Source organism: Sceloporus occidentalis, unplaced genomic scaffold, assembly GCF_023333645.1.
Source record: "Sceloporus occidentalis isolate IW3139 unplaced genomic scaffold, rSceOcc1.0.p SCAF_2, whole genome shotgun sequence".
NCBI lineage: Eukaryota > Metazoa > Chordata > Lepidosauria > Squamata > Phrynosomatidae > Sceloporus > Sceloporus occidentalis.
In genome coordinates this window covers 125137777-125151049 of record NW_028316982.1, presented here as the reverse complement: position 1 = coordinate 125151049, position 13273 = coordinate 125137777, and the positions used below count along the sequence as shown (strand labels likewise).

General features: G+C 41.6%; 1 protein-coding gene across 2 annotated transcripts in view; it reads right to left on the bottom strand.

The window, feature by feature from the left end:
- LOC149318985 (sorbin and SH3 domain-containing protein 1-like) overlaps nucleotides 1-13215 on the bottom strand; it is a 204580-nt gene extending 191365 nt beyond the window's left edge. For both annotated transcript variants that reach the window (XM_089510869.1, XM_089510868.1), the window contains exon 1: nucleotides 13036-13215. The gene's annotated coding sequence lies outside the window, so the exon portion shown is untranslated. The remainder of the gene's footprint in view (nucleotides 1-13035) is intronic.
- Between the last annotated feature and the right edge of the window lie 58 nt (nucleotides 13216-13273).

Genomic DNA, 13273 nt, shown 5'->3' with positions numbered 1-13273 from the left:
CCCCCCCCCCAACCGATGCCAGGCAGGGAAAAGAGCCTCGCCTCAGCAAGGCTCGTTCCCTGCTTGGCCTCCTCCGCCGGCCAGGGAGGCGGCCTGTGAGGGCCAGGGGAAAGGGTCTCGCCTCGGCAAGGCCCTTTTCCCCTCCCTTGCCGCTTTCCCCGCCGGCCATGGAGGCTTCAAGGCAGGGACGAAGGGTCTCGCCTCGGGGAGAAGCTTTTCTCCCTGCCTTGAAGCTTCCTCCGCCGGCCAGGGAGGCTTCAAGGCAGGGAGGAAGGGTCTCTCCGTGAGGGGAGACCCTTTTCCCCCTGCCTTGAAGCTTCCTCCGCCTGCAAGGGAGGCTTCAAGGCGGGGAGGAAGGGTCTCTCCGTGAGGGGAGACCCTTTTCTCCCTGCCTTGAAGCTTCCTCCGCTGGCCAGGGAAGCCTCAAGGCGGGGAGGAAGGGTCTCTCCATGAGGGGAGACCCTTTTCCCCCTGCCTTGAAGCTTCCTCCGCCTGCAAGGGAGGCTTCAAGGCAGGAGAAAGAGCCTTTCTTCTTCTTTCTCCTCCTCCTCTTCTTCTGTCTCCTCTCCTCCTCCTCTTCTTCCTCCTCTTTTTCCTCTTCTTCCTCCTCCTCCTCTTCTTCTCCACCTCTTCTTCTCCACCTCATCCTTCCCCTCTTCCTCCCCTTTTTCTTCCTCTTCTTCCTCCTCCTCCTTTACCCCTCCTCCTCCTCCTCTTGTTCCTCCTTTTCTTCTTCTCCTCTTCCTCCTCCTCTGCTTCTTCCACTCTTCCTCCTCTTCTGGTTTTTGGCCAGAAAGGGAAGCACATTTCTGCCATCTGTCTAGGAATAATGCCAAATGTCCTCCATTTTTATCATGCCTAAGAAACATGCATTTATATGAATTTTTTTTTTAAAAAATCAATTTTTGAGCGTCCTCCATTTTTTCAAAATGTGTCCTCCATTTGAAAATTTTGTTCTACATTTGTCCTACATTTGTCCCAGTTTGGAGGTCCTGACCTATGGCAACCCTAGGTGGAGTCTCCTTCTTTGGAGGTTTTTAAACAGAGGCTGGATGGAAGTGTTGGAAGTGTTTGAATTGTATATTCCGGCATGGCAGGGGTTGGACTGTATGGCCCTTGTGGTCTCATCTAACTCTAAACTTATATTATTCTAAGTGCATAACACAGAGTGACCTTTTAGTTTATTATAAACACTTAAATGAGATGCACAAAGTCACATCTGACAGATTTCAAGATATTTTTTGCTTAAAATACCAGACCAGGTGATCAATGCATTCCTGGATATATGCTATTTATGAATTAGGAACAGTGGAGGAAAAACTGATTGCACTGCAAAATGACTGAATTAATATCAGGGTTTTGTTTTGTTTTTACAAATCATCTCAAGATTTTTGGTTGCAAAAAAAAAATATTCTGCCTGCTACCCTGAACTGAGGAACAAAGTCAAGATGTACTTTATTGTCTTCCCAACATCATATTTAGTAGAGTGTGGCTTCTGTGCAGTCGCCTAGCTTCTTTCCAAACAAGTGAACAGGGTTAGCCTGAAGATAGAGAGCCCTCCCTCCATGATAACTGTCATCCTTCGGCCTGTAAGGGAGTGAACAGGCAAGCCCAGCTCCACCAGGGCTAGCCTGAAGAAGAAGAGCCCTCCCTCTAGTCCATCTGCCTTGGTCCAGGCCTCAGAGGGAGAGAATAACCACTGGACCTCATCCCCTTTCCCACCACCTTTCATTTCTCCTTTTGTATCGTATCTTTTAGATTGTAAACCTGAGGGCAGGGAACCGTCTAATCAAAAATAATAATTGTGAGCTGCTCTGATAGCCTTTAGGGCTGAAGGGCGGGGTATAAATACTATAAATAAATAAAAAATAATAAAAAAACAAAGAAATAGTCTGAAACTTAATAAACATGGGGGACCCTAAGACTTCTTCTGAAAAATTAATATCCCTGCACCAAGCACATCCATCCCATTAAAATTATGAAGGCAATGATTTATAGATAAAATGTAAAAAAAATCAAATTAGTAAAAAAATAAACTGTATTGCAATGTTAAGTTTTATTTATGAAATATATATGCTATGCTGTCATCTGCACTGTAGAAATAATCCAGGTTGACAGCACTTTCGTTGCCATGGCTCAGTGCTATGGGATTTTGGAGCCCTGGTGGCACAGTGGTTAAATGCCTGTACTGCAGCCACTCACTCAAAACCACAAGGTTGTGAGTTCAAGACCAGCAAAACGGCTCAAGCTTGACTCAGGCTTGCATCCTTCCGAGGTGGCTAAAATGAGTACCCAGATTGTTGGGGGCAAATTAGCTTACAGTTGTAAACCTCTTAGGCGGTATGAAGCGGTATATAAATGAAGCTTGTTTTTTTCTTCTTCTGAGAATTATAGTTTGTTGCAGCGCCAGGGTTTACTCTGATAGAGAAGAGTGTCTCACAAAACTACAATTCCCAGAATTCCATCACATTGAGCCATGGCAATTAAAGCCGTGTCAACCTGGTTTATTTCTACAGTGTGGATACAGCCTCGTTTAACTTGTATAATGCTAGATTGGTTGCTTTGAATTTGCAGCAGAACAGCAGGCTTAATATCAAGGGTGCTAGGAGTGTCACCCAAGAAGTAAGGGGGCAGCAGCCTCAAAATGTTTGAGGTCCACAGAATTAGGCAGACTTTTGCCCCAGGGATATTGTTCTTGTGGAAAGTAGGGTGCACAAATTTCAGAAGGGGGGGAGAACCTTCTAGCTGGCAGTATGCAGAGAGATCTTGTAGCAGTACCTTTGAGACTAACTGAAAGAAGTTGGTAGACTAAAGTCTATGCCATATTGGTATGATGTTTCTAACTTTCAAACTTTGCAATATTTTGTTCTATCAGGAACCAGTGCAATTCAAACTGCCTCCTCAAAGATACTTTTTGATTGTAGTTGACATCCCGATCATTCTCATCATGAAACAGGTTTCAGTGAATACTATAATTTTCCTGTAGATCTCCCTCTGGGATTTATATCCATACACTGAATGTGAAATTTTATGTCGCAAATCTGTTTCGTTTGTTGCTTATCAATTGCTTTGATAAGCACCGATATGAAATCTTTCAAGCTATCAGATCCTAAGCAGGATTGGCTGGTTTAAACCTTGGTATAAAGCAAATGACTTTAAAAAAAGCACTCCTTTTTTTTCAAAATTGATTTTTCATAGATAGATAATCTGGCTATTATTACTATTTTCCAGCCATCTTACTAGAACAACAATGGCTGCTTGAATTTAAACATTTTAACTTAAATGGTTTATTAGCTGTTGTTTATTGTTAGACTAATATCAAATGTCAATTGCTTCTTTTTAATCACTTTATTTTATAGTGCAAGAAATACCATTCAGAAACAAATTCTTCAATTAATGTAAGTTCAACCAAAACAACTTGTGTTAAAAGAACATTCTTTTTAAAGAACAATTATTATTGAAGCTAGTGGCCATAACATCTAAACTCCATTTTGCTACATAATTTTTCAAAGTAGGACATCACATGAGCCTCTGTCTTGTTGCAATCACATTGTTGTTGTTTATTAAAAAAAGAAACAAAAACATACTGATTTTGGGAACTTTTAATACTACGCCTTTCTTCAATAGCACAACAGGGCCTTCTGCACCATCAAGTGTCCCTGCGCTCTTTCTCGCTCATACCCCATGAACCCTGTCTCCCTTTTGTCACTGCATCTTCCCTTTCCCTCCTGCCAAAGAAGGAATGACTGTCTCCTTACAAGGAAATAGTAATTCCTTCTTTGGCAAGCTGGAGGGAGGACACAAAGAACACACTTGAGGAGAAATACTACAGCAGCGTGTTTGGGACCTTGTTTCCTGTAGATGAAAACAGATAGTCTAAGAATTGAAGGAGCAACGAAATGGCTATGACGTCATGCAATGAGTATTACCAAAGGCGCTGTTCTCTAGCTTTAATAGGAGATTGAAAGGCTGGTGTGATAAAGTCTTGAGTTCTGTTATTGGTCTACTGCTACACTCTTATATATAGGATACCAACTTGTCAATATAATTCCCAAAGTTTTATTGAAATATATATATCATATCAAAGTCTAATAATTTTGGATTGTTAATATTAGAAAGAATTAAAACATGGTTGATCAGGCTTTCTAATACATAAAACGTTTCACAGTATTAACATAATAAACAGGATTCAAATGTTTCCATTAAAACATTACAGGGGGGAAAACCTGGGTTAAGCCACATACACACACACACCAAAAAACAAAACAAAAACCCTCATACCAGTTTTTTAAAAATGGCTTGTTTTGCTTTGTTTTTAAACTGTTTCCCCCCCAGCCTTGCCGTCAAGTACTAAATAGCACAATATGTATCAAATGCTGGTAAGTGTAATTCGATATTGATTATAAAATATTCAAGAGCATTTGGCAATATACGTATTGAGCTTATTATGTTCCACTATTTTTTTGGGGGGGGGGGGGAGACACAAAAGCCCAATAACAGCTACTCATGGCAAGCAAACCATAATAAGATTTAGTTAAAGAAATAAAAACAAATACAACTAAAACATAAAACAGATTGGATATACAATTAAAAACTAAATAATAATAATAATAATAATAATAATAATAATAATAATAATAATAGAAACCACAGCACCCGGCCATAAAGACCCCCTTCAACAGCAAACAAGTATAAATGTCATAAGCCTTTCTGTATTAAAAGGCACTCACCTGCAAGCAGAAGGACAACAGAGATGGAGAGAAAAAGCTCTTTTGTGTCCCAGTGCTGGCAGGCCAAAATGTAGGAGAGTTCACACAAAGACCTTAAATGCAGGAAAATTTGTATAGAAAAAGTCTTTCAAGAAAACTTTCTAAGTAAGCCAAGGGTTTATGGAGTTCAACCAGCACTTTGGATTAGGCCCAGAAAGTGTCTGGTAGCTAGTAGAGCTGTTGTAACAAAGGTATAACATGTTCTGTTTAAAACATCCTGGTCAATGGTCTGGCCACACTATTCTCAACTAGCCAAAGTTTCCAGACATTTTTCAAAAACAGGCCATAAGTAGAACATACTACAATCAATTAAACAGGATACAAGTAAGATGTGTCTGAGTTTGGGAAATGAGTCTTATAAAAAAGACTTGAGGGACTGGGTGTGCATACGGTGGCAAAGACTAACAGGTGACATGATAGCCATCCTTAGATTTCTGAAGGGCAGTCAGGTGGAAGACGGAGAAAGCTTGTTTTCTGCTTTTCCAGAGAGTTGGACCTGAACAAATGAATTTTGGCAATGGGCTATAATAAAGCAAAACAGGAAATACATCAACAAATAATAGATAATAAGATGCTACAATGTTAAAGCAGCCTCTGTATGCCCTGATTTTAGAGACAAAGGTAATGCATTTTCGTTAGCCAATCATCTGAGTCTTCTAACTGTTCCAAAATAAAGGATAGCATTTACCTTAGCAAAATGTAATGTCCTACCTTCAGCCTTATTGGAAGGGAGATACAAAAAAAAAATTCCCTATGAAGTACATATATATGCCCATGTGGAACTGGTTTAGTGGAGACCATTGGTCATGTATTGTTGTATTGTCCTTTTTATAATGGCTATCGTCATATTTTTATTTATCCGATTCTTATTCAGTATCCTGGAATAACTGACAAATTTTATGTATCTTATTTGCTTGCAGACCAATGCCCAACAATAACAATAAGGGTGGCCAGCTTTTGCGCAGCGGCAATGGTCTGCAGACGTAAGATAGTCTCTTAAAATTTTATAATACTTATTAGTCTGTTAAAATTTTATAATGATTTCGTGCATTTGTAATTATCTTATTTTATTTTATTTTACTTTCCCCTATTTGTCTTTTTAATATAATTTTATAAGTAAAATTTTAATTATTAACTATTGTATGTGACTGCTGTTTGTTGATGTTTGATCAGTTGATCATAATAAAATAAAATGAAATTAATTCAAAGTATGCATAAGGAGATTTTGACTAAACCCTAGGAAGAATTTCCTGATGCTGAGCTGCTTGACAGTGGAATGGAAGATAGTGAGAGGTGGTGGACTCTCTTTTGTTGCAGATTTTTAAGAAGAGGTTGGATATTTATCTGTCAGAGTTGGTACAGCTGTGGATTTTTGAAGCAAAAGCAGCCTAAAAGCAATGCTAGCCAAATATGTAACCTGAGCTTCTCCAGACAGTGCCAAGTTCAGCAGCCTTTAGAGGAGAGCAACACCATCCAAGACAAATTGTATTTCTCCATGCAGAACAATTGGTTTCCTCACCTTTGTTTTATCTGGATTACGCTTCTACATGTTCACCCTTAGCCACCTCAAAACTATTTCTAGACACCTGTTCCAAAAACTCTAGCTACTATAGGAACTTAGAATTCAAAGGAAGGTAGGATTGACTATAGTCTTCATAGAGTTGAAGCCATAACCCAAATGTTTTTTGTGGGTTTTTTGGTGTATGGGGCCATGTTCTAGAAGAATTTATTCCTGACTCGCCAGCATCTGTGGCTGGCATCTTCAGAGAAACGCAAATCTCTGGAATTCTCACAGTGGTTAAGCTGCACAGAAGACAGAATGGAATGTTAATGGGACCCATACCTGAAACACAATGCAGTTGAACTATGTCACTTTCTAAGCAACATCTTTTAGGAAGGACTGAGGTCACTGTAATACTGTGACCTCAGGCCCATTCCATGCTTCAGAAGAACAATGTGATGATGACATCAAAAGCTACTGAGAAAGTCAAGAGAGTGAGACTACCTTCCTCTCACAATCTAGTTTTCAATCACACACAAGAGCAACCAAGGGGACTATCCCTCCCAAGAATCATAGGATCATAGAGTTGGAAGAGATCCCAAGGGCCATCCAGTTCAGCCCCATTCAGCCATGCAGGAACTCTCAATCAAAGCATCCCCGACAGATGGCCATTCAGCCTCTGTTTAAAGACCTCCAAGGAAGGAGACTCCACTACACTCTTAGCCTTCTCTTCTCCAGGCTAAACATCCCCAGCTCCCTAAGTCGTTCCTCATAGGGCATGGTTTCCAGGCCTTTCACCATTTTAGTCACCCTCCTTTGGACACGCTCCAGTTTCTCCACATCCTTTTTAAATTGTGGTGCCCAGAACTGGACATCATATTCCAATGGGGCCTGACCAGGGCAGAAGAGAGTGGAACTATTACCTCCCTTAATCAAGACATTATACTTCTATTGATGCAGCCTAAAATCGTATTGGCCTTGTTAGCTGCCGCATTGCACTGTTGACTCATGTTCAACTTGTGGTCTACTTGGACTCCCAGATCCCTTTCACATGTAATCTTGTTCAGCCAGGTGTCCCCCATCCTATATCTGTGCATTTCATTTTTCCGCCCTAAGTGCAGTACCTTACATTTCTCCCTGTTGAATTTCATTTTGTTAGCTTTGGCCCAGGTTTCTAGTCTGTTCAGGTCATTTTGAATCTTGATCCTGTCTTCTGGGGTATTAGCTACTCCTCCTAATTTGGTGTCATCTGCAAATTTGATAAGTATGCCCCCAATTTTGTCATCCAAGTCATTGATAAAGATGTTGAATAGCACTGGGCCCAGGACAGAGCCCTGTGGGACCCCACTGGTCACTTCTCTCCAGGATGAAAAGGAGCCATTGTTGAGCATCCTTTGGGTTCAGCCAGTCAACCAATTACAAATCCATTTACATTTACTTTCTTTAGCCCACATTTCACTAGCTTGTTTGCCAAGAATGTCATGGGGAACTCTGTCAAAGGCCTTACTGCAGGGGTAGGCAACCTTTTTGAGCCAGAGGCCAGGTTGCTGTCCCTCAGACAACTGGGGGGCCGAAGCCAAAAAATTAATAATTAAATAATTTTTTTAAAATTTAAATAAATAAATAAACCGGGACAAATGTAGGACAACATTTTCAAATGGTGGACACTTTTTTTTAAAAAAAGTGGAGGACACGCAAAAAATTTGCTGATTTTTTAAAAAATGTTAATATAAATGCATGTTTCTGAGGCGTCTATAGACAATTGCCCCCCTTGCCCCTGCGTGCGAGAGGCCAAAGGCCCTGGTGGCAATCGGCGGCAGGACCAGGCTGGGGCCGGTCCCAAGGCCTCACCAGGCCGCATCCGGCCCGCGGGCCGCAGGTTGCCTACCCCTGCCTTACTGATATCAAGATATACTATAACCACAGCATTCCCTTCATCTAACAAGCTGGTAATTTTATCAAAACATGCACACTCCTATCCTAGAACATGTTATAGGATTTGCTATATGGCCAACACTGATATCCCTAGATGTTTTTTGGGCTCCTATTCTAGTTTGACTAGACTGGCTCCAGACAGCTGAGACCAGAACTGCTCAGATGTGGTTGCTCAGCTGAATAACCACAATGGTATTTGCCTCATAGTATACACATTAAAGACTTCCACAGTGGACAAAAATTGGCAAAGCTATACAGGGCTGTTTAGTTCTTTGCAGTCTTTGGAGGATTTGGAATTATTATAAAAATTTCTTGTTCCTAGAAGGACACAATTGAATTATCTGGTACATATTCATCAACCTGTATATATTACTGTTGCTTTTCCTGTTATCTCAGTTGCTCACATCTCAGAGAATTTACTGCTACAGAAAAGGAAATCTCTATTTGCACTTAGGATGACAGAAAGGGTGTTTTTAATTGTTAATGGCTTTCATGGGAAGTTTTCACTTGCAAGGCTACCAGTGTTTGCAAAGAAACACAGATATCGCTGTAAATTTAAGGATGTCCTTGTAAGGAATGCAAAGGCTTTGCCTATCTATCACTTTCTGAAGTCCAAAGCATTTAAACAACAACACACAGTATCTCTGCTTGTAGAAATGTGAAGGCTTAGAGGGAGAGGGGGATATTCAGGAAAACTCTGGCCCGTTCTGCACAGGCGTAAAGTACGTCCCCAGGACGTATCAGGGTTAGGAAAGGGCGTCCTTTACGCACGCCCCTAACCCTAGTACGTCCTGGGGACGTACAAAATGGCGGCGCCCATTCTACACGGGCGCCGCCATCTTGACGTCGTGGACGCATAGCGTCCGCACGTCCCGCAACGGAAGTGATGTCGCGAGTGCACCATTGGACACTTGCAGCGCCACTTCCAGGGCCCAAAAAGAAGCTGCTTTTTGCAGGTTTGACCGCTGCGGTTCCTGGACGCAGCAACCGGCAGTGCCAGCAGACCACCGTTTTCAGGCGGTCTGTAACGCGCCTCTGATAACTTTTTTTAAGTGGAACAAGTGAATATTTTGGAACACTGAGAAACTCCTATATTTTGTGTTTGAGAAAGAACAGAACAACTTTTTACTTTTTTGAGATGTGTTGTAGGTCTCACATTAAATTCAAGACCACTGGAGAATAATAATTCCTGTGTATACTTTAGACTGGAGTAGAGAACTTTAGTCCCTTCGGATGTTTCAACACTACCACTCCCATAATCTCTTACACCCTGCTATGCTATCTAAGGCTTCTGGAAGGTGAAGTACAAACTAGATGGAGAGCCAAAAGTCCCCACCCCTTGTGTCAATATACACAAGTTCAGCACATAATCCACGACATACTAATGCACCCATAAAGTGCTGTCATCTTCATGAGAGGAGTGCTTATGAATTGATTGTAAATTGTTACTTCTTACCTCCATGATCTAATTTGGAGGTATTTAAATAAAGTGTCTGCTGTCTTCTTGACCTGACCATTCATTGCCTACTACATTGTCTACTTTTGGGATGTCAAGTGTGCAGCTTCCCAGAAGGTGCTGAACTGAAACCATCAACAGCCTGAGCCAACGTAGCCAATGATGAAGAATTCTGGGAGCTGCAGATCAACAACCATACCATTCCCATACATGGTCTTTTCACATCTCCTTTCAAAAGATATTTCTAGAGACTATATACTGATTAAAATGTCAATTTTTCTATACAATTTATCTTGATATCCAATATACTGCTAGTCCTTAAAACATGCCAAATATTCTAATGATTTGTTTTTTTAATCGGTAAAATACATAAATAAATGTGATTCTATCTTGAAATATTTGACCAAGTCTTGCTGGCTTTGCTTTCAATACAGATTCTTAAATGAGTTCCGCAAATATGTAGAACAAATGCAAGAACAAATTGCACTGTTTTGGGGTTGTTTTTTCAAAATATGAATGTACAAATAAGTACAGCTTGTATACTTCAACCATAAATATGTTTCTGGCTATGTGCTTACTGCCTGCCTGGGTCTATTTCAGATGGACCACAGATCAAAGTCCCATATATTCCATATTTGGAAAGGGGTATGCAAACTACATTCCAGGGTTTTAGGTAGTGTGGAAGCCCCATTTTCATGTGAGAAAGAGAAAACCCAAACTACATTCCAGGGTTTTAGGTAGTGTGGAAGCCCCATTTTCATGTGAGAAAGAGAAAACCCAAACTACATTCCAGGGTTTTAGGTAGTGTGGAAGCCCCATTTTGATGTGAGGAAGAGAAAACCCAAGAAAGTGTACATAGCAGAAATTGGTGACTGTAATTCTTAGTATTTTATGTAATGGCACAGGAAAATGACAGAAAGCTCAGTGTAGTTACATCTGCAATACAGGAAATAATCTTTACTGGCAAATCATGAAAAAGAGAGTGAGATTTGGGCATTTCCCAAGTGTACTTAGTTCATTTTGAAAGGTTCTGGTAAGTATCAAGATTTCATATCATTCTTCTTTAGATCTATCACTAAACAGCAATGGTCAGTACATGCAGCATTTAAATCCTTTAACCAATTCCAAAATTGTACAAACCCAGGAAAGGCACACATAATAGATTTTATTCAAAAAGCTGCAATGAGCGTCAGGAAAGCCTGCTGGTCCCTATCTCACCATCATGGGGAGGAGCAGTAGAAAAAAGAAGAGAGAGGAATTTCCTTTTCAGGCAATGATCTCTATGAACAGAATAAACTGCAGGAGACAGAAATGCAACTGACTAACCAAGTAAATCCACACTGCAGAATTAATCCAGTTTGACACTGCTTTAACTGTCATGGCCCCATGCTATGGAATGCTATGGAATTCTGAGAGGTGTAGTTTGTTGTGGCACCAAAGGAATGTTCATATACAGGCCTGCTCTGGTGTCACAACAAACTACACTTCCCAGAATTCCATAGCATGGAGCCATGGCAGTTAAAGCGGTGTCCAACCAGGTTAATTCTGCAGTGTAGATACAGCTCTAGACTCTGAAGCACTAGGGTTTACATCGCCCACAACAAAAGCAAAGACAAAAACATTCACTTCTCTCTGCAAACCCATTTTTGTTCAAAGCCACAAACATTTCTAAAAGCATACATAAGGTTTCCTGAGCCAGGTGGACACCTTGACCAAAATGGGATCGACACACAACAGGCCCAGAGTGCCTTTACCTCAATATCCAAACCACAACTGCCTTCCTCACAGGAGGGCAAGAATAAACTCCTGAGGCACCCAGAAAATAAATCCTGTAGACAATTGTTTTGTTTTCTGCTCAACAGGAGCTGACTTTGAGTGAAAGGATGGGTGCTGAGCCCTTTGTTTTCTCTCCTGGAGAAAGACTAAACTAAATTCATGTCAGCCGCTACCTAAAAAACAGACATGATATTTATATTTCTGTGCACAAACTGGTGAACCACCAACCAAAGCAATGCCACTGACCTTCCACTGGTCAACAGAAGGCAGGAGGGGAACGGCAGCCTATTTTGCAAATGCACTATATAGAATATATATCCCCCCCCCCCGCCATGAAGCTGTTCCTTGTACTTGCTCTGCGTCTTCTCCTAGACCTGGTGCTGAACGAGGAATTGTCACAAGCAACGGTTTTAATTACTGTAGTAATTTAATCCTATTTTAAGGTACAGTACTAAAAATAATTGGATATTGTCAGTTAGATTCATACGTCATGTTATACCTAACTATTAATAAATTATGTATCTTGGATTTTGTATTTTTGCATTGTATTTGTATTTAGATTATTCTTGTTGCCTTTTTTAAATATTTATTTTGTTTTAATTATTATAGGAGTATACTTTGTATTTAATTTTTATATTTATTAGACTTGTGTTGTCTGCTTCCACTGTTGTAACCCACCCTGATGCTACGTGATTGGGCGGGCTATAAATGAATCATTATTATTATTATTATTATTAATACTATTTTTGTATGTTTTAAACAGTATGGTGTTTTTTAATGTTGTAAGCCATGCTGATGTGTGTGTGTGTATAATAGAAATATAATAATAACATAAATATAATTATGATATGATGATGATGATGATGATGATGATGATGATGATGATGATGATAGAGTATGTACCCACCCAGTCACCACCTGCTCTTCAGCCACAAAGGCTCTCAGGGTGGCTTACAAAATGGTTCATAATAATAATAATAATAATAATGATAATTATTATGAGAAGAGCCCCCTCTGGCCCTGCTTCCCTCGCCTGCCCTCTTGCCCTCAGGGCTTCCTAGGAGACCAGGGCCCTTGAAAGCATCCTAGTCCAAGGAGGAACAGCTGCTCCAGGCAAAGAAGAGGAGGCTCCTAGCAACCCAGAGACACTGTTATCTCCCCTGAAACCAGGCCCGCGGCCCTCCCTTGGCTCTTCTCTTTCATCCTCTGCATCCTTTTCCCAAGGTCGCCATCCTTCTTTTCCTCACACACATTAAAAAAAAAGGGGGGGGGGTGTCTTTGTAAGCAAGTGGCAAGGTCCAGTTGTGCCTTGGGTGGCTCTTCTTGGCATCTGCAATGAGGAGCAAGAAGGGCTGCTGGAGGGCTTCTGGGGCGCCAATGCTCCCCGTTGCAGATGCCAAGAGCCACCCAAGGCACAACTGGACCTTGCCTCTTGCCTTTTGGCAAAAGGCGCATAGGAAATGCTCAAGGCGTTGGCTGCTTTCTCTCTCTCTCTGGTCTCTCTGCCTTGGCTTTTCCCCAGCCAAAGAAAGGCGCCAGAAAGAAGGAGGAGAGGGTCCCGGGTCCCCCCCCCCCGAAGACCCCTACTCTTCTCTTACCTGGCGGCCAGGGCCTGCTCTCTCTCCCTTCTCCCTGCCTCCCAAGCTCTTCTTCCTATCCGGAGGCGCCTTTTTCGCAGCTCTCTTTGCTTTGGCCTCCAGCCTCTGGACAAGGCCGGCCTTCAACCCCAGAGGCGCCAGTGGGCGGCCAATCCAAAGAGGAAAGCCAGCCTCCCTCCCTGCCTCCCTGCCTCCCTCCCTCGCTCGCATGCAGAGAGAGGCCTCGGAGGAGGAGGAG